A 26,472-nucleotide genomic window follows, 5' to 3' on the forward strand; every position below is an offset into this window, starting at 1 on the left:
GTGTGAGTAGTATGTATGTATGTGCGGATACAAATTTTAGTCGACAATTCAAGAGCACGGATCAACCGATTCGAATGATTATAAATACATTCGTTTTCTATTAAGGGAGACGTCCTGAAGAGTTTGTGGTACCGGCAGATCCAGCCGTTTCGTAGATACGGGACAAAAAAAAAGAACATAACATGGCAAATCAGTTTTGGAGAGAACGAAGTTCCCGATTTGAATGATTCGAAAAGCATTTTACTTGTACTGACGGAATGAACATTTTTTAGGAAGGCATTTCCAGCGGTTTCAGAAATTAAAAAAGAGATGTTATATGTCGGTCAAAAATTATCATTATTATAGACATATACACATAAAATTATCAGATATTTTATAAAGATAATAGATATTTTAATAAAAGTTCAATATGTTCTATGGGTTCCGTATCAAAATTTATAATGTTTAAAAATCACTTATATAGTCCAAACTAAGTAAAGGATATTAAAGTAAAGTAAAGGATATTAAAATTTCAAGAAAGAAGATTTTTGGCAAACTTTTCAAAAAATTTCAAAATATTCAAAAGTCGTTTTTTTAAAAATTCAAAAATTCTCAAAAATTCTCAAAACCATGAAAAATTAAAGCATTAAAAAATCTTAAATTACGGTACGGAAAGTTTTGTAAAAACTTCAAAAATTCTCAAAAATATAAGTTTTCAAAAAAATTTAAAGCATTAAAAAATCTTAAATTACAATGCTGTAAGTTCTAGCAATTTGCCTTAAGGCACGATGGCATGACCACTACTAGTTAATATAATATTTTACAATAGTTCTTTAGTTTTTATCAAAGATGTGTTTTTATTGTGATTATTTAATGAGTATCGAAGAGAAAAACAAAACAGTAGAAATGATAGAAAAGCTTTTTCAACTCGCAAAAGATGAAAACGCAGACACAGAAAGAAATACAATCGATCGAGCGAAAGAAAGGCTCGAGATCTCTCAGTGTGTAAAGTAAAAGAGTAAAAGAGTAAACGTCATTGGCGTGCTATAATTCTAGGGCCGCTAGACTCGCACTTTACTGTCCGAGCGAAGCAATTAATAAAACGCACAAGATGAGTTCGAGTGAAGATGGACCAGCGCAGTGGATGGGGCTCGTCGGCCGAAAGGGTTGGGGGGCGGGTTCGATACTGTGGGACGAGATAATGAAATCAATTTTAAAAGAAAATAACGAATTCAATTTTCTTTTTAACCCTTTCGCGGCAGACCGTGAGGAGTCGACGGTCGTCTCGCCGGAATCGCTCGAGAAGAGAATGTATTACGTCATTACGGCAAACGGTTTGAGTGCGACTCGGGGGACGTGTGGGGCTTTGGGGCGACGTAATGGCTGATGGGTCCGCGGCCGCCGCTCGCGGGTTCAACGAGGTCGGTAGCTGTTCTTGTATTTATCAGCAAATGCACTGAGTAATCGTTAAACCCGATATGTTAAACATTTTACATAAAGATCGGTATGCTAATAGATGTCTTTAAAGAAAATAGCTATGAATAAATCAATGTTATATCATGCCAACGTACGTGTAGCATTTTATAAACCACTTTCATTCCGGTTTGCTCATTACTACGAAACTCTGGATTGTGCGACGGACGGTTTAGTGCTATATAAATGCCATACCATCTAGTTTAATGTTCTTTATAGATATATGAAAAGTTCTTGCGCAATGTACTGGACGGTTGATCAATCGGATTTTGTAGCGGTACTACAGCGATAACATAAACAAATAATTCGCATGTGTGTATCATCCGACAAGTAGTTATGTTATCGTTTCTTTAAATCTCCATATGATAGAATAGATTACTAAATCGATAATATATGGAATATGCAGTCACATAAATTGACCGATTAGAAGTTTAATTTAAGGTGAAGACGGTAGTTGAATGGCCATACTCTTGATATTCCACATGTAAAGGTGATCATACGTCCCAGTTTGGCTGGGACAGTCACGGATTTCCACCTTATTTCTCGGGTTATCTTAGAAGCAATATTTGTCCCGGTTTTAGATTATCTGTCCCAAAATGTCCCGGGTTTTCGAAAAAAACTTGATATTGAATTGCAACTACCATCAAATCTCTGAAATCGATATATGATATTATGTTACAAGACGACAATTATGCTTATATGAATCAGTATGTTATGAATGAAAAAAATGCCGAATACAAAATTTTAAAATCGGGTCAAAATGGTCTCTTCCATGATTGAATTTAAACTTTTATATTCAATTTAACCAAAATCAACAAAAATTATGAGAATGAACGAATAAGTGTGAACAAACAAAACCCAAAAAACATATAGATAAAAAAGTATAAGATATAATATCGTATATAAGATATATAAGTATAAGATAGTAACAAAAAGTACTATATATAATCGAATAATAAAGTTCTTACTAGACCGCAATTCTAACATAAATAATATGTTCACCTTAGTTAAAGTTACAGTATTTAGATGTATCAGTAAAACAAAATAACATTGTACTTTAAATAGTACCATAAGAACATATAAAATTTTTTCCTAATATCCAAAAAATTAAAACGCCAAAATCTGCTTAACAATCACATCTTGTCTTATAGTTATATCTCATATATAGATGCAACAAAATAAACCACTTACATTCTCACAAGAGGCATAAAATAAATTAAATCTAATTAAAATACATTTTGTCTAAAAATTTTAAAAAGCCAATTTTTGGATAAAATAGAAAAGTTATGGTAATGCTATGTTGCGGGTCTATCTTCGTAAGAGTTGGTAGTAACTAACCATCAAAAAGCTATGTATTTGCAGTACAATTAGGCGTTTTACACATAAAACCTAACCTACAAAACGCACAAATGTCGTTTAACACATACTTGAAGTTTAAGTATTATGTGTAAAACACTCGATGGCACAGCAAATGCATAGCTTCTTGACAGCTCGTTACTACCAACTCATACGAAGATAGACCCGTAACATAGTATCACTTTAACCCGTAACATATCTATTTTATCCGAGAATTGGCTTCTAATATTATTATTCGTGTAATTAAAAAATTATATATTTAAAGTTCTATACTTTTTAATTATGTTTTAAATTTTACCTCATATTATTGATTAAAAACGTGCACGGTTTTTGTCTCTCGGGTATTTCCTTTCCACCGTAACATTAGAATCGCATTCTAACATCTGTATTCAAAATATTTTAAAAGGATGTCAAACAATCCAATGTTGCAAATGGGCATAATAGAGCAGCATCCTTCGGATGGACCGGTAGGTATGCGGAAGTACGACCATATTATTTTACCCTAATCTCTGGACAATAGATATTTTAGGAAGTTTTTTATCGAAGCGAAAGGGTCCGCGCATAAATTATAATTCGGACACCCTTTCCTTTCAACTAAAACTATCGCTTGAATGCAACAAAAAGGGTCAATGATGGCACCTTTTTTGTCCCTTCATTATGCGCGGTCTTAGATTATGCGGACTTCGTTTGTGGCCATTTTCACAATACGGTTTTGGGAGAAAGTCAGAACCGAACTATTGTGGATTTAATGTAATTATATTTGTTGTACTTTATAGCCAATTATAGATAGATACCAATTACTGGTATTTTTATGATAAGCTCAAGCGGAGCACACAGTTTGGTGGATGTTACATAATTCTTTAATAACATATTGTCTGGCACGTAGATTGTAAGATCACGATCTTGATTCGCTCTTTACAATAATTACAGTGAAACAAGTATAGTGTTATAAATGATTTATTTTCTGATTGTATTTAAGTATGAGTCTAATAATTATCAATTACTGCAGTTTATATTCATATTGTAATCTCTATTTGTTTGCTTGTACTTCGAGGAATAGTTTTTTACTTCTTTCAGCGTTGTATAACAACTTGATATAAATAGTACGAGGTGTTATTATGAGTTACTTGTAAAATCTTTCGTGGAGAAAGTGTATAATTCTATAAAATAGTCTTAATGCTGCATTATTATCTTGCGGGTATAATCAAACATCTCTACTACGTTAATTTTATCTTTTATTTTATAAAATGTACATGTATAATAAATTATTTTATTCAGTAATTACTAGAAAGTGAAACAGTTGCTCATAATCTATTAAGGTTTCTTTTCATATTTATTTTACACACAAGAAATCATTTTTCACATGAGAAAGCCATCATATCTACTTAACATTTAGGGATCGATACTGACCAATGTTATGGCAAAGCTATGTTATGAAGAACTTTCCATACAAATTCGTTTCAAATATTGACAAAATCCATGTGTCAGGTAAGAAACATCACCTAGAAACCGCACAAATGTAAAAAAACGATGTTAGATAACAGGGTTTTTCTGACTCAGATTCATAACATACGAGTGACGTTGCCTGAATGCACAGCAAATACATGACATTTTGACAGTATTCAGTATGATTCAGTAGCATAACGTATGAAAGTTGAAGTGTAACATGACCTTGCCATAACATTTTTGTCTGTTATGCGGCAGAATCGGTCCCTTAATGTCATGTGGCACCGAAAAAATACACTAATTTAATTTCTTCAAGTTCAAGGGTCAACTCAGTTTTACCCAAAGTAGTTTACCTGGCGAGGATTGTTTTTTGACCATTCCGCACCACATATGAAATGTGGTGATACATTTGCACAGAAGTGTGCAAGTTCTCGAAATCATTTAGGGATCGCGGATTCAGGTACAGCGCGAAGAGACGGGGTCATCATCCACTGCGGCCGCGACGCAACAACGCCGAAGGGGTACAAATTATTTATCTAGGAATAGTACAAAGGGGTGAGTCCATTCGCGTATCGTGGACGTCACGGGACAGCGGTGTGTCGAATTATAAAACACCGTACAGCGGATGAAATTTTAAATTTGTTTCATTATAATATTTTAAAAATATTTACGTGTATATACTTGGCACCGCGATGGTGGAAATTGGCAAAACTGATATGACCTGATTTTTTGACGATTTTTTTGCTGTCGATTGGTGCAAACAAAAATTTTTTGTCTCTTTCCGTTCTCGAGATAAATGGGTGGGCCAAATTCGGTGCTAACTATATATATAGTCAGCACCGACCCCTTTAAAAATGCAAAAAAAATTAAAATTTCTTTTTACTATCGTTATCAGTGATTTTTTTGCTGTCGAATGATGCAATTAATTTTTGGAAAAGTTTTGCCCATCATAGATTTTCACGCATAGGAAAATTCCCATTTTTGCCAATTTAAAAAAATTGACAAATTTGAAAATGCCCAATTTTTTTGCTCGCTTACTTAAATATAAAACAAAAAAAAAATTTTCAAAAAATTTATTTTTCACCCCTTTTCAGAGGGGTTGCCAATTTTTTGGGGTGTCCACAGGTCACTTTTTCAAAAATTTAAAAATTGTTTCGGAATCTGTGATTTTTTTGCTCTGCGATACAAAAAAGAAAAATTCAAAAAAATAAATTTTAATTTTGATTTTTTTCGTAGCATAAAAACGAATAGTTTGCGTCCATAAGTACTACGTAGTATACGATGCTTTTCAATTTATTTACTCACCCCCAAAACAGACTTAATGAATCAATTAATCAACAATATTTCAGTGATTTCAGTAAATAAATAATGCGTATTTGGCCACCCGCCGCCGAGAGACTCTACGGCGTAGAGAGTCTCTACGCACTGGGTCTCTCGATGATGAGCGAGTGAGAAAGCTATACGCCATTGTGCGAGTGAGACGGCTATATATATGCACCGCGATTCCTGTTACATTTTAACAAATTTATATAAAAATTGTATGAAACTATTAATTCCTGTCGAGCACATATTTTTGTAAAGGTATTGTTGATGATTTTGTTGAAAAAAAAATAAGCATATTTAAAGCGGATTGCAATTCGTTTTCATACTACGAAAAAAATCAAAATTAAAACTTATTTTTTTTAATTTTTCTTTTTTGTATCGCAGAGCAAAAAAATCACAGATTCCGAAACAATTTTTAAATTTTGAAAAAGTGACCTGTGGACACCCCAAAAATTGGCAAACCCTCTGAAAAGGGGTGAAAAAAATTTTTTTGAAAAATTTTTTTTGTTTTATATTTAAGTAAGCGAGCAAAAAAATTGGGCATTTTCAAATTTGTCAATTTTTTTAAATTGGCAAAAATGGGAATTTTCCTATGCGTGAAAATCTATGATGGGCAAAAACTTTTCCAAAAATTAATTGCATCATTCGACAGCAAAAAAAATCACTGATAACGATAGTAAAAAGAAATTTTAAATTTTTTTTGCATTTTTAAAGGGGTCGGTGCTGACTATATATATAGTTAGCACCGAATTTGGCCCCACCCATTTATCTCGAGAAACGGAAAGAGCAAAAAAATTTTTGTTTGCCAATCGACAGCAAAAAAATCGTCAAAAAATCAGGTCATATCAGTTTTGCCAATTTCCACCATCGCGGTGCCAAGTATATACACGTAAAATATTTCATACCTTAGAAATGTAATTTTTCATTATGATATTTTTAAAATTGTTAATACATTAAAAAATAAAATTTTTGTCAATTATTTTATTTTTTTTTGAATAAAATTAAAATTCATTCACCAATAGTTGGCCGCAAGATTTAATAAATTAACAATCAATATATTTATGTAAGAAAATTGCCCACTGGTGGAATTTCTAAAAGCCCTGTACCCGTCAGCAAATAACCTCATTGAACCCAAGGTTCAGATTGGTTATAAAAAATAAATAAAAAATTCACCAATAACAAGTGATTCATTTATGATTTTTATACCACAGACAAATAGATTGTTATATGCCCAACAATGCTATATAATTGCAATCTTAAAATATTAATACTGTATGGAACAATCTCATGTCATTGCTATATATTATAAAACAAAAAATTAATTATGTTTAGTAAAGTCATTTTTTGATTATAATGAACTGACAAATGGATTTTTTTAATGCCTAATAAATTGCAAAGCTCCTCGAAAAAAAACCGTTGTTTTAGAAAAATCTACAAAAATCAGTTAAATTAGCTTATATTAAAAAGTAGATACTAAATCATTATAACATATACTTGGAACATTTTATTTATTAATAAATAATAAAAAGTACAATATTTTAATGTATCGTTTATAAAAATATAATAAAATAGTGGTGTATGGCATCGTGCCTTAAGACAAATTGCTGGAACTTCCCGTACCGTGATTTGAAATATTTAAAAGCTCAAAGAAAAAATTGATTTTTTTGAGAATTTTCGTTTTAACATTTCTAAAGATTTTGAAAAAACTTGAAGATTTTGGAAAACATTTGAAAATTTAGAATTTTGAAAAAAAAGTATTCAAAATTATGATATTTTTGAAAAATTTGAAAATTTTGGAAACAACTGATATCTTTTGAAAACTGTTTTCTTTTGAAAAATTTTCAATTGTTGAAAATTAGTGATACCCATTCATGTCGATTGATCTACACTGTCGAAAATATCTGAATTTTGACCGCCAAATAGCACTTTTTTAATTTTTTTTAATCAATCCTTCATTACGTCATTCAAATCTCTCAAAAACTTAATTGCCAGTTTCTGCACTCTTTGCTCCGTATCTCCAAAATGGCAGGACCAACTTTTGTCAAAAACAAATCAGCACGTCTCCTTATCAATAGGAATCGAATGCTATTTGAATAATTCAGATGGTTGATCCGTACTCTCAAATACATAGATGACAAATTATATCCATTCATACACACACTCACCCATAAAACGTCATATTATATATATATATATATATATATATATATATATATATATATATAAAAACTACATTATTATTAAATAATGAAATATGTAGTAAATTATATTATTGCATTATTAAAATAATGATAGATTAAAATATTCATATACACACAGAAAAGTTTAATTCAAACAATACAAAATCTGGATAGTGTTGCAGGTTTAAACTCATTCTTTATTGTGAATATTTTATCATGATTGACAAACTATTAAAATTGTAGCTTTTTCCTATGTAGCAGAATTTTACACATAACTGAGAAAATCTTGAGAAGAGATTTTACAAAAGTTGGTAAACCATCAATCAAACCAATTAAATGCGTTGTCAATGAATTAACATTAATATGAAGCGCTAACGAACTGTGTTCCTGATTATGATATAACATTTCAGACCGCACAATTAAAATACCGATGCCGCAGAACACGCGGTGACCGCGCGCGACAGCTGCTGTTAAGTGAAGGAAAAAAAGGCCTTATTGTCGACCGCGACTCGGAATCTATTATCCCGTGAACTCGGAACCATCTCAAAAAACAAAGGTAGGCTATCAATTAATAATAGTAGAAACATAGTCAAAACGTATATTTGCATATGGGCACGGGATAGGTACCAGCGTCCGCGGAAGGGTCGAGCGCGGACGCGGACACGATCATAGATTTGACTAAAATGTCGAAAAAAATTGGGGTTGTTAGCAGTACAGTATAAATTAAACTATTGTTATTTTTAGGAGAAAGAGAGAATCAAACGTGAATACAAAAACTACAATAGAAATAAACGTAAAAGTATGGTGCAGGACATCGTGCCTTTAGCCAAATTGCAGGAACTTCGCGTACCGTAATTAAACATTTTTAAAAGCCCAGAAATGAAAAAGTAGATTTTTTGGAGTATTTTGATTTTTTGCTGATTTTTTTAAATTTTGAAAACATTTGAAAAGTTTTGAATATTAATATTAAATTAAATGCCTTTTTTAAAAGATGATATTTTTTGAAAACTTGTAAATTTTCGAAAAAAAAATTTTTTTTAATATTTTCGACCGCCAAACGGCTGGACCAACTTTGCTAAACACTAATCAGCGCTTCTCGATATAAATCAAATTTTTTTTCAATAATTCAAATTGGTTGAGTGGTGCTCCCAATAAACGTGGATTAAAAATTGTCTCTACACATACATACATACATACACACATGGTATGCCAAACAGTTCAGAAATCTTTGAAACGTTTATTTGGCTTGACCAAATAAACACAATTAACCACTGATGTCTTTTATCACAGAGAACATGAAAAAAAAAATTCTTCAACTGCTAACTAAAAATGCAGATTTTCACATCACGTGGAAGTCTGACGAAACAGTCAAAATACAGTAAAAATAGTTACAAAACGTTGATATTTTAAAATCGATTCAGGATTCTTCGCGAAATTGTTTCATTTAACGGTTAACTTTGTTCATTGTAAATAGAAAAACAGCTTGACCAATAACCACTAAAATTCAATCAGTACAATATATTTTTAAGTTTTATCATATGACACTCGAACTTTTTAATAAAAACGTAATTTTTTCATTCGGATAATTGATATTAAAATAGCATATTTGTATTTATTTATATTATTTTAAACTAGCAAAATAGTCTAAATATTAAATAGTTTGATAACAAAATCAGTATATACATTTCTGTCCAATATAAAAAATGAGGAATGCATAACGTTTCGCTCAATACAAAACATTGAAAACTTCTAAAACTATCATAAAGTTTTACTCCCATATTTTTAAAGTTTTTTTTTACAATTTTCTCTAGAGTAAGTTTTCGGACGCTATTCACTGTAGTGAATTCTATTAGTATGCGCTATTTATCACAGGACGCCCGTTAGCATGCTGTAACGAATTTGGTGACAATGTTATTTTTTCAGTCGGTAGCCAAGTAATACATCATAGTTATAATCATTATTTTGAATACATTCCGTTAGATAGTCGAGTTTTTATATATTATTTGAACAGAGATCAAACAGAACGTATGTTGTGATGATTTGAATAAACAACGACAGATTTTAAAGATGACAACCTAAATAGTTATCTTATTTCTGTGTGATATATTTTATTATTACAGTTTCTGGAAAATACTGATGATTTTTTCATCAATACAGCAAAAACGAGTGGTAACTGTTTTCACTTAAACGACTAGTAGTTGACATCAGGCTACCCGAAGCGTGTTTCGAATCACCTCTGATTGAAATCCCATAGTTCTAATCACTAATCTACGGGGCATCCGTCAATTTTCTAAGACTACATGCTTTATTAACTTCCCGTAGAGTAAGTTATTGTAAAATTTTTGCATTTCTTCACGTTTTAAAGGTTTGGATGTGTGTGTATGAATGCATGGATACAATTTTTCGTCCACGTTTTCGGCCGCACAGATCAACCGATTTGAATGGTTAACAAAACATTCGATTGCTATTGATAAGGAGATATGCTGATTAGTTTTTGGCAAAAGCAGGTCTAGCCGTTTCGGATATACGGAGCAAAGAGCGCAGAAAATAGAATTCGAGTTTTTGAAAGAATGGATCATCCGATTTGAATGATTTAGAAAACATTCAAATTCGTAATGATGGGGTGAAGATTAGTTTTTGGCAAAGGCAGGTCCAGCCGTTTCGGAGATATGGAGCTAAATGTGCAAAAAATGGCAGTTTTTGAGAGAACTAAGCATCCGATTTGAATGATTCAAAAAACTGTCTGCTTGTGTTGACGAAACGATTGCTTTTGAGGAATTATTTTTTTTTTTAATTTTCAAAAAATATTTTTTATACTAAATTTTATTCTTCGAATATTTCATTATGATACGGGTTCAACATGACCTGTATTTTATGATTTAAACAACATCGATTTGTAATTTTTTTTACGGATATTTCTATCTCTCCTATATTTTTTTCAATAATCACGAATAAATATCATTCAAAATATATGTAAATAAGAATGATTTTCCAAATAAATTGGAACATATTTTGCTTAATTCAACCCGGTAAAACACTGCAATCAAAACACCCTCTCCGTATACTCGCACCCACACTGAAGAAGACTTATCACGCACCCTTGCATTTGAAGATATACAAACCTATTAGCGGAGATAATGGGAAAAAAGGAGAAAAGATCTATCTGAATTTTTTGTGACGACCCTTCCATTTCTGTGAAAAGAAAGAGGGTGCGAAAATTTCCCTCATCTTAACACTCTGATGCGAAGAGAATCATATTTTATATCAACTTTTTTCCGTTCGTTTTTTTAGGTGATTCAAGAAATTAATGATTTTCTTCTGGTAACAATGAGCCATTAAGGAATGAAGCGTCGTAGAAGATTCTTTTCATTCTTTCGCTAAAGGATGATGGTCTCACGATGTGGACCATCGCTCGATTTGCGGAAGGCGACCACCCCGTTCTGGTGATGGTGTGAGCAGGAGATTAGCCAGCATTCGGCTACGCGAGCATCAAGGACCTATAGACACGACCGCAGATCATTCCCTCCATCCACTACACATTCCGTTTTCAGTTTTGATTATAATAGTATACTACGATTTCGAGATCTGTCTTCTGACTTCACACATTCTCTAGTTCGTGATTTTAGTTTGTGTGAATATAATCACTTCATAGCTTGGGAGATTACATGAACTTGAAAACAATGATTTAGAAATTAATCAATCTGAAAATATCGATTTGCGAGCTTATTTTGTCACACTTTTTCTACAATCATTAGTTATGCTTTTGATGATATTTTCATTTACTATTGAAACGTTTTTAAACAAATATCTACCATAGTATTGTATCTCGAGTGTTATTAAACGTATAAAATGTATTAAAATTTGATCGGAAGGTTGGGTGTTCAAATCACATCGGGGTCACCAATTAAGCTTTTTTTTTATTAAAGTGAATACATTTGTTAAAGCAATTTATTATATAAATGTAGAAACGTGTTAAAAATATAATCGGTGACAAATATTGAGATGTCATGGTTCTCTTGTGTTATGTTTCATCCAAAACAAATATATATATATATACACACATAATATATATATATATATATATATATATATATATATATATATATATAAACGGTAAAAATGAATATATATTTTTAAAACATTATAACTCATCAAATTCTATATGATTTAAACTATTACTTAATGATACAGCTTTGCGACATACATGTTTGACTTCAAAATACACCTTTTCGAACTTACACGGTTTTGAACATAATTTTTTTAACAAAATTTATTAATTTCTACTGAACTCTATTTTTTTTATCTCTTCAATAACATTTTGATTGTTTTTTTTGTCAAAATCCAACACTACAAAATGTAGAATACAAATTCTTAGTAGTCATATGTAAATAATAAGTCATAAGTAGAAATATGTAAATAAAATGTGTACTCCTCGTTTTATGATCCAAACTAATTTTTATGTGCGTATAAGCTAGTTTGTTTAACTAAATCAACTTGCATCATTGATTCATTTTATGAAATCATTTTTTATAAATATCATTTTTTTTAAATTTGTGTGTATATATAATGTAAAAATATTCAAGATGAGCAAATAGCAGAATTATTTTTTTACTATTCATAATTTATAACAAAATTATATAGTTAGATATAAATAGATAATAGATAATAGATATAAGTAAAAGATAGGAATAAAAATACTGGAGAGTCAAAGAAAATATATTTCTTTTCAAACCAACATTGAAATTTATAACTTTAAAATAACTATTCTTATGATTTAATAAATATGTTTGATATCAAAATATATTAATATTTATTTTTTGTTCATAAAAAAAACTGACAAAATAGGCTTTTTTATAGTGATTTTCGTCATGCACGGTTTTTTCATATAAGAGTGAATTTTGCGAGTTACACTTTTTTTAAGCAACCTATTTTCGCATAAAGCGGGAAATTTTTATTATATTAATAATTCCAAAAAATAGTATATTCTGTTATTCAAAACTAACATAAAAGTAATCTGAACACCATAAAAATGATAAAGAAATTAATGATTGATATAAAATAATGATGATTATAATAATAAGAAAAATATAAATATTTTTGCTTACAAATTATGATAATGTTTATTACGATTATAAGATATATTTCGTATAAAATTTAGTTGCAGATACGTTTTGTAGGACTAAAAATATACATGTTATCCTCAAAATATTTGATCTGCTTTTCCAAAACCAAAGTTACGAACATAATGCACCGGTCAAAATCAATTTTATATCAAATACTAAAACTATAATACAGTCATGTATCGCTTTATGCTTGCGTACATTATCAAAATGTACACTGAAATTTTAATGTTATTTACTGGAACGTTTATTATTTATGTCGCGTGTAAATTTTGACAATTTCATAGAATTTAATATGGACGTAATTATATTTACAGAAAATGTAATGAAACACTAATATTCCACAATCATTACTGATGCATATAGTAAAATAATAATATGCCATTGCGTTTTCAATCACACGTCAATGTGAATCAACATTACCGATATGTCCACTGTATATCTGCAAATTGCTGTACGTGCTTATAGATGTGTGAAATTATAAATGAGGAAGGTACATATTATATATATATATATATATATATATATATATATATATATATATATATGTATGTATGTATATATAAATGTTATAATTTATATTGACGCAAAACTAAAACATTTACATATACACGCATCGCTTTCCACATACATACCTATCACACATTGAATTATTGTTTCAATAAAAAATTATTTATAGAAAATTTTAGTGCAAATATTTTGTTGGTTTCTGGATTGTTCTACATATCTACGATTTTGAAAACAGAAATTTTTTTCGGATTTTTTTTATATATTTTCGCATTAAAAGTCTAATGATAACTACATCAGTAGTTGTTTTTGGTAAGTTCTAGATATCTTTCATTTCAAAAATATATACCATAGATAATATGATGTTCTTAAACTAAGTATATTTCCTTTATGACTATAATATAGTCTCCAAATTTCGTCAAAAATATTCATCAATGGAATAACTCGTATATTATTTTTGGCGAAATTTAGAGCTGGCGGTTTCTAAATAAGGCTAAGCTTAATAGGTCTTATAGGTTTAAGTTTTTATATAGCAGAAATATTGAGAGCTAGACTTAGTAACTTAATAACACAATAACTATTCAAAGAAAATTTTATTTCAAATAAATTGATCGTTATTGACCAGTTCTAAATATCGTGTATATTGAAAATATAAACCAAGGATAATACAATAATGCTCATAAATATTTAGCATATTAAGTTAACTGCTTCTATGACTATTCACGAGTATTACTTATATATTGTACTATATTGATAGTTACGATATTAGATAACTATAGTAATATATCAATCATTTAGAGAGAATTTTATTATAGAAACATTGAGTGCTGGTCTTAACAACTTATTAGGACAATAATTATATAGAGAGAATTTTATATAAAAATATTTTTTGTTTATAACAGTTCTATACATCGTGTATATTGACAATATAAACCAAGGATAATACAAAAATGCTCATAAATATTTTACATATAGGATTAAATTCTTCTATGACGATTCAGGAGTATTACATCTATATTGTAGTAAATGGTATTTTGTCGTAATGATAACTACGGTATTAGACAACTATAGTAGTATATCTATTATTTATGCGCAAATTATCAATCATTTAGAGAGAATTTTATTTCATAAATATAGTTAGTTTTTGTTAACTTTAGCCAAGCCAATATAAACATTATGCAAAGATCACAAAATAAAGTTGTTAAAAAAAATACTATAGACGCCCAAGTATGTGCCAAATTGGCTGATCCACCAGGACTCCAATATGTTTACGGTAGCAAAAGAAATCAGAAGACTTGCATCTAAGTACAAAACCAGACTAGAAGATAATCAGAAGCAATTCGCAAAAGACTTGCTCTCATCGAATATATTCAGAAGACTTGAAAAAACTGAACCTCTATATTTAGCAAATAACATTTGATGTAAAGTTTAAATGTGAAGTTACTATTACCGTTCTGTAATTTTATCTCATCCATTTTCGAACGTAAAATGACCACCACTAAGTAGCATTTTAAAATTTTATACATATTTATACAATTTTATACATCTAGGCATTATTAGATACTTACTAGATTGTATTTATATGGAAATGAAAAAATAGGTTATGTTAAGCCTTAAATAACTTGAATATTGAAACTATACACCAAAAATAACACAATAATGCTTCTCAAAATTCTTCTATGGCGATATCCGCATATTATTACTTCCATATTTTACTGTATGACATAAGGCTTTAATGTTAACTACGTTAATAGTTAATTATGTTAAAAATATTTTTCATGGCAAATGGCATCCTTAGCGCTCACAAGCGCGTCAAATTCGAGCCCTTCGCCCCGAACGCGGTTGCATCGGGCATCGGGCATCCCACCCCATTCGTAGCACGCACTGCCCATCGTAGGGGATGCGACAACGGTGTGAGTACGTAAATACGCAGAGAGAGCGTCGCGTCGGTGTGGGGCAATTGCATTAATAAAAATCAACCGAAGTTAGTTTTCGAACTCTTCCAGCCTACGGTTATGTACCTCCACCCCCTTCGTATTTCTTTTTTATATTTTGTTACGCATTTTTAACGTGTGCCAATATTGCAACCCCTATCTCTTTCTATCGTATTGGAACCTACGCCCTCGTAGCTTGCCTTCTCGTTTCGGATTTCTTTTTCGGTAGCACCCCATCTTTTTTCCACGCCTTCTTTATATTTTGCCAGCCATTACCGACGACTGCTGGACTACCCGTATTACCAATATTGCTAACTCTGTCAGAGTACAGTCTAATGTAACAGTTTAGATATTAAAATTAATATAATTAACAATTTGAGTTATTATAACATGCATATATTCTATTTCGCACTGAAGCGTGTTATATGCATTTCCTATTTTTAACATATCACATCTGGCTTGTATAAATTTCACAAGTTCAAAATTTATTACTTAATTCAATTTACTCATTTATTTTGCTATACTTATTATTTTACATTTATCACTGTTCATTGTCTTCCGGATGACATTATTTTATAGACATAGCAGATATAGATATTGCAACAAAAATATACGATTTTTTTGTCAAGTCGCTAATATTCAAAATATTGCGAACATTGCATTAATTTAAATATAAAATTGGATCCTATATCTTACAAATTAATAGATCTATTTTTCGACAATATTTCTCTATTATTAAGATTAAATAAAAGCCAACCTAGAAAATGTGCAAAGTACAAAAGCCTCCTACCAAATATAGGAAGTTGGCCACGTAGCTTAATTTATGCCCTTAAACATTGTCTTCAACTATCATTAATAATTTCACTTATTTTGCTATCATTTTATTATCATTGTCCTTCGGGTGATATTATTTTATAGATATAACAACAAAAATATCCGATTTTTTTGTCAAATCGTTAATATTCAAAATATTGCCAACATTGCATTAATTAATATACAAAATTGGATCCTATATTTTACAAATTAATAAGTCCATTTTTAGACAATATTTCTCTATTATTAAGATTAAATGAAAGCCAAGCCAAAAAATGTGCCAAGTACAAAAGCGTTCTACGAAATAAACGAAGTTGGCCATATAACTTAATTAATGCACTTAAACTTGAACATATACATCATCTTCAACTAACATTAATAATTTCACTTATTCTGCTATTATTTTATAATCATTGCCAATCAAATGACATTTTACTGATATTAACAAAAATATTCAGAAAAAATAGAAAATTAATAATTTTAAATAATTTATTTAGTGCGCCAAGTAGAAAAGCCCCTTTACGAAATAAATCAAGCTGACTATATAGCTTAAATTTTGTTTTTAATAATTTTGACTTTTTTGTTTTTAACAATTTACTATAAAAAGTAATGTTTATTTATTTATTTCTTCAATAATAAAAAATAATAATGAAAATAAAATTTTTGCTCTTGTCAAGAGAAATTAATAAACTTATCTAAGAATAGACATATCATTTTATATATTTATAATATATATTAATAACCGTAATAAATAATAGAAAATATTATTTATACCTTTTGTGGAGGTAACAAAATATGCTTATCCAAGAGAAAACATATTAATTTATATATTTATAATTACTTTTAAAATTTAATATGAATGAACTCAAAGTAGCACATTGTTATATTATTAGCAATAAGCTCAAAGCTCAAAGCTGCTCCCAAAGAAATGGAGCATTTATATTTATGTTACATAATACGATACAAATCAAGCAGAATTTTTTTGAATGGAAATTACATTGAGTGCTTCTAAAAATATCAATTTTCATATACCATTATAAAATTCGACGAACGATTATTCCTTTTGGGAGTGTACCGCGCCCCCAGAGATGGCATTGGTAAAGAACTTAGAAGATCATATTACTATTTGCAAATTCTATTTTGCGTGGCGAGAACTTTTACAATTTTAATTATATCTTTTAATTATTGGCGGATTTTGTTTGCTTTCAGCGTATAATTAAAGATATTCTGAAATTTTTTGCTCTCGCTTTGCCTACGGCCGTAATATATATTACTTCTTACGACTTTAATTAAAAATCTTTAATTATAATTTGAAAATAATCGCGCCTCTGTTTGCTTTCAGCTGTCATAAAATACGGATGCTCTGATTAATGATTTTTTTAATTGTATGCCAGTGTAAGCTATTAGATTTTTATTGCATTCTGATTTTTATATTTATAAATAATTCATTGCATGAAGTGCAAGTGTACTCAATGCGGTTTCGATTAGATAGATTTTTAATCGCATGCATTAGGAAAACTTGATATTTATAGAAAAGCATGTCACACTTAAAATTGATATATCAACTATTCACCTTACAAAAAAACAATTTTAATAGAAACATGAGTGGTGACTAACATGAATGAAGTAGTGTAAGATTAAAATTTTAGATAAATAAAACAAGTTCATTCTAATATAAAATTAGAGTTCAGTACATTATTGGTTAATGAGTCACTATTTATTAATATTCCGCATTGATTAACAACAATATTTTTCCCAATTATTAGAATAAATTTAAATTCACTTCCTTGTATTAACAAGGAGAACCTTAAGTAAACTTGTCTGGAATTTCTATGAAACTTCGCATGAAGATAGAATTGATAGTCAAATCGAATAGCTTAAAATATTATAGGCCTATGAGAAGTGATTTAATTATAAAAATTAATTAAAGTTTTGAAAAATAGACCGCGTAAAATCTCGTCAGCGTATAATTTATTTTTCATTCAAAATGAATGAAAACACATATCAAATTTACTTTTATGTTTGAAAAGTTATCATATGTAAACTATTAGACGTAAGAGCTAATATATAATCCACACATAGGAGAATGATGAACCGATGGGTTGCCTCTCATAATAATACCTTAGATCGTAAGCGTTCAACCAAACAGCTTATAGAACATATAAATAGTAAGAGTTCTGATCGCTGTTGTAACAATAATTAAAAAAAAAAGTTAAATATTGCAAAAAATATAGTAAGTAAAAATAGTTTCAATTATTGTAAACAGTTAGTTATGAAAAACTATCATATTTCATATGATTAATTAATAGTGGACATTCGGTGAAATATTCGGCACTATTACCAAATTGCATTTGTGTTCTGAATAATTTTTTATAAGTTAAAAATAACATTAATCTTTTCAGTTCAATTCATAAAACTGCAAGTACTATGAGCTGTATTTGTTATCGTACATCCTAACCTATCATTTTTTCTGGAAAGTGCAACCCAGCGGTCAACCATTCTTTTGTTTTATGTATATACTTCATATATTAGATGTGTAAATCTAATAGTTTTGAAGTTTATATGTTGCAACAAAGTTCACTTGATATTATATTTGAGATCTATAATCACAAGTGAAAATTTAATATAGTACTGCTTGATATCGAGCTGGCCGAGCCTGGTATGGAATACGTTTGTAATAGCCAACGTCCTTAACCATTTAACATCATTAACCCACGAGGGGTATAATATTGATAATTAATTAACGGACTTAACATTGATAATTAATTAACAAAAATATGGATTTTTAAAGTTAACTAGCACAGTTTCCATAATAAAAATAATAAATATCAATATATTCAACCAATTGAAGACCTTTCTAATTCCGATCAAGAAATCCCTCGAAGTAATCAAAATATTCAAATTATTCTGAAAAGCCTTTCTATTCCATCGTTCTTACAAAATCGAACGTCGTACTGGGGCAATGTCGCTTGTCATACACAACGCGTCCGACGACACCGAAGCAAACAAAACACACCAAAATGAAAAAAAAGGATTCGCAAAAACGTACACTTTACTTTTTCATTTAAATATCTTGTCAAGTGTAAAAACGATAGGAAGATATCACGCGACGGAGAGGACTAGGTGAGCGACGCGACGAACACGTATTTGGCTCAAAGTTGGCAAATGTGCGGCACCGGAATAAAAATTAGTCGGTAATTAATAATTTAATTATGTTACTGAAGGTATAAATAATTGTTTTGATAACCATGAATGCACAAAACGATCCAAACTATCGAGAATAATGGACCGATTCCGTCGCACAACAGATCAATGTTATAGCAAGGCTATGTTATGAAGAACTATAAATACTAAATATTAACAAAAGCCATGTGGTTGCTGTGCAGTCAGGCGTTTTTTTCAAGTTGTCAGAAAATCTAACCTAGTAACCGCACAAATGTCAAAAAAACGATCTTAGATAAAAGGGTCTTTCTGACACAGCTTCATAAAAGCTGCTTCATAACATACAAGTGACGTTGCAGTTTATGTGTAAAACTGCCTGAATGCTCAGCAAATACATGGCATTTGGCAGAGTGCAGTATGATTTAGTAGCATAATGTATGGAAGTTGGAGCGTAACATGGCCTTGCCATAACATTGGTCTGTTGTGCGGCAGAATCAGCCCATAAGGGGCAACTTTTTGGTAAAATAAACCGTAACATAGCGTTGTTATGGCAACGTTTTTTTTCTTCGCAGAAATTCAAAGTTGAACTGTCAAAATGCTATGTATTTGCTATGCGATTAAGCCATTGACACATAAAATGTAACTTCACACATGTGTTATTATGACACATCATAAAAATGCATTTACGATAAAAATCTATGCTCATGTATAAACTTTGTAGTAAATTAAACCCCAACCACGTGCAAACTTTAATAGAGATTCTATAATAAACTGTTGTACCTAATTAAAAAAAATATAGAACTTTTAAAGCAATTAAATAAAAATTATATTCACGTAATGTAAACTCAATAACAGAGCTCAAACCAAAAAGGGTAACAACAACAAAAATTGGTAAAATATTGACAATGTGACCGATATAACGACCCGATTTAAGGCAAAACTGGTTGAAGCCCTTGTGCTCTCTAATTTAAATAGTATTGATAACAAATATCATGCTTCATTTGTTTTTGAGATAATCATAATGTTTTTTTGGCATGCGGACTATTGAGCTTCGCCCTTAAAATTCTTAACTTAAATGCTGTGATTTTGTAAAGTTTGTCAAGATTTTTATAAAACTCCAAATTTTAAAATAATAGAAAAAAATAAAGTTAAATAGCACTATAATTGGAATTATAGCAACAGTAACCATTTTATCAAAATAATTTTTTTAATACTAAAGCCATAAACACGCTGTATACGGCTAGTAGATAATAAAAATAATTGGACTAAAAGCAAATTCCTAAATTGTACATAGAAAGTTAAAAAAGTTACTAGTAAGTTGATTGTCAAAATTTTATATAAAAATAAATAAATTTAAAAATTGGTGATAAAAATTGTTTTAAAATCATGAATTTGAATTAACCATAATTAGCATAAAAAATATTGCACTATATAAACAATGACAAAAAATCTTTGTTTTTGTCACACTCAAGCGAATCTCCTATGGTATGATCTTCGATTTCTATTTTGCAAAGAAAAAAATTGATGTGCATATTATTACCATCAAAATCATATAGGAAGTCATTAAAATAGAATCTTCATAATTCAACTTATCACAGTGTATTTACCCGTATTTTAATATCGCTTTGTCAGTGCACATTTTCTTATAATAAACATCGGTATAGAACAGGAAGTCTCAATTATAGAACAATTATTAGAAAGCTTAATTAGTAATATCGTATCCTATATTATGAAAATTAGATACGCGATCTCATAAAATATCATAATACAAGTTTACTTGACTATACTATTTATATGGCTGTATTTTTCATTTTGTAAAAAACCATGTGTTTTTTACTGGTTTATTGCCAATTAACGCTAATGTTTTATATAATAAAGTACCCGTATGATAATCTGCGTACAAATAAATGGATAAAAAATAATTTGCAAAGTTGTAAATATTACACAACAACTTGTAAAAATATAGATTATTAAATTTAATAATACAATTACGGCTTAAAAATTTCATAATATAATTTACAACTATCCTTAGTTCAGAAGATACAATAATAAATGAATAACAAGAACTAAAATTCATCACATGTACTTTTACTTCAAATAAAAAATGCAGTGCAATTAGATAAAAGTTTTCTATTAAAAAAAAAAAAACGGATATCAAATTTAATTTTTCTACTTAGCAAAGTTCTAGCAGATGTTTTTTTCAGTATCCTTGAAAAATTAAGAATTATCATACTGGTTGTAAAAGGTTTAGAAGGTTTTTTTTATAAAAAAAGAGAAAATTAGATTTTCTCTATGTGTCAGAGTTCTGGGTGATGTCTGAGTTTTTTCAGTTTTTTGGAAGGTTGACCACTAAAAGGTTTTGAGCTAGTAGGATTGGGATCACTGCTCATCATTGAGAGTTTTGAGCATATTATTTGCTGTCATTAAAGAGAATAAACATGGTAAATAAATGAGAATAATACAAGAAGTTTTAGTATATGTTTTAGGCGAAATTCGGCCATCACTGGCACTCAAGCCGCCCCCAAATGCACGAGTGTCAGAGTCCCAGCGGGTCGGACGTCAAGTCTTTTATGTTTCTGATATGACGCTATTAAACGGTAGAAGTGATATTTTCGATAGACCTTGTTAGTCAAAATATATTTCAAACTTTTGTGGCAGCTGTAGGAAATGTTATGCGTATGACAGAAAGAATTCATGTTCAATAAATTCTGAAAGATTTAATGAAAGTAGTCTATTTCGATACATACTAGTATAAGGCGAAAATAATATGCGGACAATAAAAGTTTCAGCAAGGTACGAAAATTGATCGTCATTTTATTTTTACATTGGTTGTGATATCTAGAAGTTGATTAAACATCGTTTATAAGGGTAGCCAGATTATCATAAACTATATGAACGCTATGGCATCCACGCATTTATTTTACGCAATGGGCTTGTCCAAGCTAATTTGTGACTACGGGAAAAGATAACCTAAAGAATCAGTTAGTCTTTACCTTAACAGATAAAATAATTACAAAAACTTAGAGTCATATTAAATAAAATTTCAAATAATTGAGTTTAAAATTTGAATGCTACAGCATTAATGTTATGGAATTGAATGTTATAGCATATAATAATAGAAGGTATCTACTAATTAATTTTTTATCTAGTAGAAATGCAATATGGAATTAGAACTAAATCAACATTAACTGTAAACTTAAATTGCCGGTCCATCTGTTTACATTTACAATGTAAGCAACGAGATATCGTGTAACGTAATACTTATCTCGGCATATATAGTCGGAGTTTATTTGTTTTGTGACTAGATACTTACATCCATTTACCTTTTCCATTACATATGCTTAATACATTACTGATTTTAGATAATGAAAGCTGTTCATAATTTATAAATAGATGTAATTTATAAAATATTGCTTTTACACAGAAAATGAAAATTAATTAATGAATAAAACTGAAAAAATCTTTTCCTCCTAAATCTTATTATAGTGTAGATAATTAAAATGTACTTTGCACTTTTTGCTCCGTGTCTTCGAAACTAATACGTACCCATTAATACAAATCGAATGTTTTTTGAATCATTCAAATCGGTTGAACAGTGTTCCCAAATTCGTGGATAAAAATTTGTATCCGAACACACACACACAAACATACATAGATTTTTCTAAGGCATTACAGAATGTTCAAAAACGTTTGAAAGGTTAAGATATGTAAAAAAAATATGTTCGATTTTTTTGCGATTACTATAACTTACCATACGGAAAGTTAATAAAATTACTGTAAATTTTTGTATTTTGCGAATACTTTTATTGTCTGCGAATTATATTTATAAAATTTAATTCATCTTTTGTAATAACCCTTTTAAAATATAAGTACGGAAAGAAAGAGTATGCGCACCTACGCTGAAAAATAATCACGACCAAAGCTCCTTTTAAATACTCCCGAAGAAACTTTAATATTTGCTGAATAGAGATACTTTCGTCATAAAATATGATACACACAAAAGACGTCTTCGCGAAATAAGAAAGAGAGAAAAAAATTCCAACGAGTAAAAGGATGATGGGTGTATACGCATTGTATCGTTATTCTGTATAACGAGTTTCTTCATTGTGACAGAGGAAAACTCTACCAGAATAGATTCAAGCAATATTTTCTTAATATTCTTAAATGTCTTTCTTTCTCGCTTTTGTTATATTATTCTTAAGTCCCTTTATGTGCGATATAAAAAGCGTCGCCGTGTTTAATCGCCGGATTATTGTAAACTTTCTCGTGTCTGCAACAGTAATAAAATTACAAACACTAACTTATAGGTTCTAGGGTTCCGTAACCGGGATAAAATACTATAAGACATATTTATGGACTTATTCTCGGTTAGCACAACTATGTTATGTTATCACCATTCATTCATTTATCAGGTCATTTATTTTGGTCAAGAATCACATGATGTCCTAAATTTTCACCATAATAAATCTTATTTTATTTAGTTTTTTTGCTGTTCTTTATATGGTAAAACAACATGTTTCACATGAGAGTATGTAGAAAAATTGTTATTCTTAGTGCACCTGTTTAATTTTGACCAATCATGCTTTCTTGATGTTAGCTCTCAACGTGATGACTGTTACAGAACTGTTAGAAAGTTATACCTGCAATATTTAAATTTGTAATACTGCCTACTTCTAAAAACTTTTTTTTTATTATAATTTTATTTGATCATCTATCTACAAGAGATATAAAATCAATTGCATGGCTTAGAATTGAACAAAGAAAGAAAAAGCTAAGATCTGCATCCAGTGATGCAGTTCTTTACAGTATGATATATGAAACTTCTAAAAACTAACCTCCAAATAGCACAAATGTTGAAACAACATAGTTCACGCATCTTTTGTTTAGAAGTGCTTCGCGTAAGTTCCTATTATTTTGAATTACTTAATGCTTTCTCCATGTTGGCATATATTATAAAACTTGTAACCGAGAGTTGCTATTACACTTATAGTAATATTAGTTCTAAAAAAGTGCAGAGTCGTAATCAAGAATAGACCCATTTTTTGGTAAGCTAATGAAGAAAAAGATACCAATTTTCGGATAAAATAAGATGTTATGTTAACACTATGTTACGTGTCTATCTTCGAATGAATTGGTCCTAACAAATTATAAAAAGGCTGTGCGATCAGGCGTTTCAAACATAAAACTTAACTTCACGTGGGTGTTATCAAGAGCACATCATAAAGATGCACTTATGATAAATTTGTTATTTGAAGTTTGTGCGTCTTATAGATTAAGTTTTATGTCTGGAACGTCTGACAGCACAGCAAATACATCGCTTTTCGAAAATTTGTTAGTATCAACTCATACAAATATAGACCCGTAACATAGCATTCAAATAAGTTTTCTATTTTATCAGAGAATTGTTTTCATTTTCTCTTGATGTTGGAGCTCTCAAAGTGTTGGCAGTCACAAAACTGTCAAATAACAATACCTGTGGTGTATATACAAACATTTATTTACGTTTTTGATACTGCCAACGGCTGAAAACTAACCTCCAAATAGCACAATGTCAAACTAACGTTAGTTTGTCTTCAAGGATATTTTACTTCTAGAAAGTAATTTCTTGTAAGTGAAATGCTTCTTTGTCTATTATTTCACGAAAATGAGCCCATTATATTTTGTAAGCTAATGAAGACAAAGTATTAAAATTAAATTTAATTATATAATACGTTATTTGTCACAATAATATCACACTGGCTATTGTAACTTCATTCAAAAATTTAAAAATGTATCAAGGAAACCATTACTTTAATACAAATCATCAAAGAATATTTTGGTTTGCCAAAATTCCTAAAAAAACAATATTTTCCATGTAACACATATACCACCACATATTTGTCTGACATGGCTCATGTAGAACCTATTAGCGTCAGGCACATATGACTGGCATAGCGCTTAACGTGTTAAAGTGTCAAACCTAAACCAATTTCTATTCTAATTAAAATGATCTACATATAATTATTACGAAAGATAAATAGTTTTTCATAAACATTTTTGTATTGTAGTAGGACGTTTAAGAATAAATATAAAACAGACAATATATGCTTCAAAACTAATTAATTCACTTGTACCTGTATATCATATATGAAAAATGTGTTATTAAAGTACCACTCCACAAATAATTTAAATATTTACATACATATCAATTTGTATAAGAGTTTGCAATTAATTCATTAAATTCACACGATTATATGATAAGAGCTAATAACAAGTTATATTCATTTAGAAAATATCAATAAATTAGTCCCATTCATCTAATTAATATGTATGTTCAAGTTTATATTTGCATTGCAAGTGAAAAATTCACCCAGGCAAATGTAGAAATTATATAAGATAATTATATATATATATATATATATATATATATATATAAGTGGTAAGAGCTGGCCACTCGTAAGTTTTTAGATCAATTTCTTTCATAAATAAAAAAACACACGCAGCCCTAAATTTTCACCCTCCTACCACAATCCCCTATTTTTCAATAGTCATTTTAGTAATCGACTAATTTTTCATCATGCTTTCAGCTTATGAATGATTTTCACGAAATTTTGTTTAGGATTTTCTTAAACTTAAAAAGAGCTTCAATTTGACGGGATCACTTTTTTTTATTTTATTTTTTAAATTGAAAGATATACAAAACCCTGCTTTCAGTAAACCATTTTTCACACAATTTTAATTCAGATTTTCTTGAACTTATAAGCAAGCTTAAACATAAAAAATGAAGGATGGCCCATTCATAAAACTTTTTTTTGAAGTGGTCATCTTGACATTTCTTTTATTTTTATAATGCGAAGTCAAAAATCACATGATGTCCTAAATTTTCACCATACTAAATATTATTTTATTTAGTTATTTTGCTGCTCTTTATATGGTAAAACAACGTTTGCCGGGTCAGATAGTATTATATATAAATATATATTTGTGCGAGTGTGGTTAATCAATGGCACATATAATAATGTAAATGCATCTTATGCATAATGTCGAATGTATATTTTATCTAGTACATGTTTCTCTAATAATTCATTAATTTCTTCGAACGGTTCTATAGTTTATCGATATTTGCATATTGAACTTGCAAATAATTTCGTTTTATGTTTATTGCATACTTACGCACGTTTTCTAATAATTGTGTGCGCG

Source organism: Ctenocephalides felis, unplaced genomic scaffold (assembly GCF_003426905.1).
Source record: "Ctenocephalides felis isolate EL2017-DRISC unplaced genomic scaffold, ASM342690v1 CF-g0.4_SCAFFOLD_01886, whole genome shotgun sequence".
NCBI classification, from domain to species: domain Eukaryota; kingdom Metazoa; phylum Arthropoda; class Insecta; order Siphonaptera; family Pulicidae; genus Ctenocephalides; species Ctenocephalides felis.